The sequence below is a fragment of the Myotis davidii genome, unplaced genomic scaffold, assembly GCF_000327345.1.
Source record: "Myotis davidii unplaced genomic scaffold, ASM32734v1 scaffold1465, whole genome shotgun sequence".
Taxonomy (NCBI): domain Eukaryota; kingdom Metazoa; phylum Chordata; class Mammalia; order Chiroptera; family Vespertilionidae; genus Myotis; species Myotis davidii.
Genome location: NW_006295980.1, coordinates 328,963 through 332,508, shown reverse-complemented (window position 1 = coordinate 332,508; position 3,546 = coordinate 328,963). Strand labels below are relative to the sequence as shown.

The 3,546-nt window shown below is 43.5% G+C and overlaps 1 pseudogene; it reads left to right on the top strand.

The window, feature by feature from the left end:
* The first annotated feature begins 480 nt into the window (after positions 1-480).
* Positions 481-3,546, top strand: part of LOC102774308 — a 12,573-nt pseudogene continuing 9,507 nt past the window's right edge.

Here is a 3,546-nt window from a genome sequence, read left to right as displayed (position 1 = left end):
GAGAATCTAAGGATGGAATTTAAGGGGTTTGCCCAAGCACATACAGAACTAGCAAATCAGACCACCTTTCTCTTGAGCCTGTGTTCATAATCACTTTTGTATATAATGTATTTTTACTAACTTAGAGAAATGACAGTCCTCATCCTGTCATTACACATCAGAGTTGGAGTTCATAATTTCAATTAGTTTGTTGATGGCAGACTAAGATGCCACATTATCTTGGTGTATCTGAATGTTTTATTTCCCAGACCACTGAGCAGCTACATGTCCTGCAGAAACAACAATTGATCAGGAATGGAAGGCAAGGAGAGAAAGTTTCCTTTCCCCTCCTCCCACTTTTTTCCTGAGTCTCAAGACCCAACTGATTAGGCATAAAGAGGTGTAATGACAACTCACAATGTCCTTTAGGACACATTAACTGCACCCTTTTACAAGGTCCAAGCACTGACCACCACTGCTTGGGTTACTGCATGATCACGGATGAATATGGTGAGTGAGAGGTGCTGGAAGAGAGAGAAGAAATTTCTTTGGTTTGGGTACCGTCTGCTTCTTATCTGTTCCCTGGACACTGGTTATCATGGTCTCAGAGCTTTTCTTTGGCTTGAGCAAAATCTTTCCTCTAAAAACTCCTGTGGGATGAGTTACCAAAATGTCCTAATAGTGTTCATTGTGTTTCAAAAGGTCCACTGGGCAGTGGTCAGCAACACTGGCTTCAAGATCCAACTACAAAGAGAAAATTGAAGAACTCAATCTCAGGTAGGATTTTCTACTCTTTCTCAGTCTCTGGATTCAACCTTGGCCATGACTCTTAAATTACTGCTTTTTTAAAATGCCAATTCACATAAATGGGATGTTTAGTTGTGGAAAATATGGCTGTGAGTAGTCACACTTCTCATGCTGTATTACGTAGCAATGCTCTGATACAGAGCAACCATATGCTTAACATTAAAATGTGACCACTGTAGGTATTGTGTAGGGGTAGGACATGGATTTTTATAGGATGTGAGAGGACTAATGGTGAGGACAGGGCTTTGTGGCTTTTTTAGTGCTGTTCTCTGAGGAACTAAAACATCTTATGAGATGTGACTTGCTGCCCCACTCAGTCTCACATAACTGAAGAAGCTGAGGCACAGATGCCTATAAGAGTGGGGAAGACCACACATTACCTTTTCTTGAGTGGCAGGGAGGGCTTAGTCCTCCAGGTTTCTTTCCATCCCACATAGAAACATGTAAAACCAAAACAAATAGACAGTGGAGAATGGTTTCCTTGCCTCCCCCAAGGATCAAGAGGAGGCATTTTGAAGAGGTGGAAGCCTGGGGCTCTGAAACCAGACAAAGGGGTTCATATCCTGGTTCTGCAGCTATGTGACTTTGGGCCAGTTACATACCTTTCCTGTGCCTGCCCACCAAAGCTGTTCAAGGTTAAATGAGCTACTGTATGTACATCCCTTGGAGAAGTGCCTGGCAGGCAGACACCCTGAGCAGAGGTCTGGTATTGCTGGTGTTGTGACTCTCATTACTGTGTTCCTGGTAAAACAGGGAGGCCCAGGGAGTCTCAGAGACTGGAGAATGGGTGTCTTCACCTCTTCTTTTCCTTCCAAATAAGAATCTATTAAAGACACAGATCTTTACAAATGTACTCCCTGTCTGGCTCCTTTCCTATACCCCACCATTTTACCCTCCTCTACCAAAAGAACTGCCATTAGCAGTTTGCTGTACATTTTTCAGATCTTAGTCTTTGCATTTACCTTTTGTCATATGGATGACTCTGTGAAAAAAGACAAACGGGATAAGGAGACAGCCATTGTTTTTCAATGTTCTTTCTTCAATTACCATTTCTTGGAGATCCTGTCCATGTCAGTACATAAAGGACCCCTTCATCTTTTTCAATAGCTGCATTTTATGTCATACTAGTGACCCAGTGCACGGATTCATGCACATTGGAAGGAAATTATTTAGAAGGTGGCTGGTGGGGTGGGACTAGGCGAGATGGGCCAGACATGTCCTGGGGCCAACCTCCTGCAGTCCCTCCCCCAGCGTCTGCTGAGTGAGCGAGATCCCTCTGGCAGGTGGGGTCCCTCAGCCTGGCCTGTGGGGATCAAGCTGAAACCGGCTCTCCAACATCCCCCTAGGGGTCCTGGAGTGCGAGAGGGCACTCTGCAAAGTTGCTGTCGTACAGGGTGGGGAACGCAAATGCAAGTGTGCAGTAAACCAGATTTGGGGGCGACAGTGCCCCAACAACAATATAACCCACAGCCGAAGGTGGAATTGTGTGGCCCACGAGGAATTGGACTCCCTCCTCTCTGGTTTCAGGGTGTGCCACCTGAGAACCACTGCTGCCAAGTCACTGCAGCTCAGTAGCTACTGTATTGAGCGTCTGCCCGCTGATGCTCAGTGCACGTCATAGCGATATATATATATTTTATTGATATGCTATAATTTCTTTACATACAGAAATTGGAAAATTGCCTATGGCTTCTTATGTTTATGTCTCTTCATAATAACCAAGTCAATTATTCAGATAGTTTACAAAAAGTAAAATTGCATGCACTTGAAACACACAAAAGAAGACATTATATACTTCTCTAAAATAAAATATGAAAGTAAAGAAATACGATAGTCAATTCACTTGGCCACAAAACATATGTGAATGTAATTTTTTAAATAGTGGGAAATTTGCATGAAACTTTTTGTGTGTTTCCTGTTTTGACACTAAAAATACCATTTCTTGCCAGATAGGAAAAGTAATTATTGTTATCAATTCTTCCCAAAATGAATCTATGCATTCAGTGCAAGCACAGTCATGACTCTCAACAAGATTTTGCCATGAATGAACTGATTATTCAGTAAACTTGAAGAGAACACATGTGGGAGTACCAATGGTATCGAGCTTTCTTTACAATATATGAATATCTGCACTATAGATTTAGCAATTAAAATAGGAATTGAGAATATGTCAATGTAAAGGAACACAGATTCTAGACACAGTCACATGTACATAACAAAATGAAAGAAACTGGCTGGCATTTGAAGTCAGATGATGCCCCAAAGCTATCTCTTATGACTCGTGCTGGAACCAAGTGACTGTGTGCTCTCTCTGAATGTGTGTGTGTGTGTGTGTGTGTGTGTGTGTGTGTGTGTGTGTGTGTTGGGGAGGAGGCTGGGGGAAGAGGCCCCTAGGTCCCTGGATTAACTGGGTTTCATCACACTTTCTAGTTTTTGCACTCTTCTACAGCTGTCTGTGGTGTTGAACAGTCATAGATAAAGACCAGTCTGAAGTCATTCCCAGCAAGCCCTCAGTGATCCTCAGGAGAAGGGCAGATACACACATAAAACCCAACATAGCCTCCTCAGCTGGGAAAGGCAGATACCGTATTTGCCGGCATATAAGACGATTTTTTGGCCCTGAAAAATATGCGTCCAAGTGGGGGGTCGTCTTATACGCCAGGTACACTTCAGATAGACTGCCCATAGTGCTTGCCCCATGCCATAGTGGCCTCCCGATGCCCGCCCACTTCATTCCACATACCGTTCAGGCATCAGCAG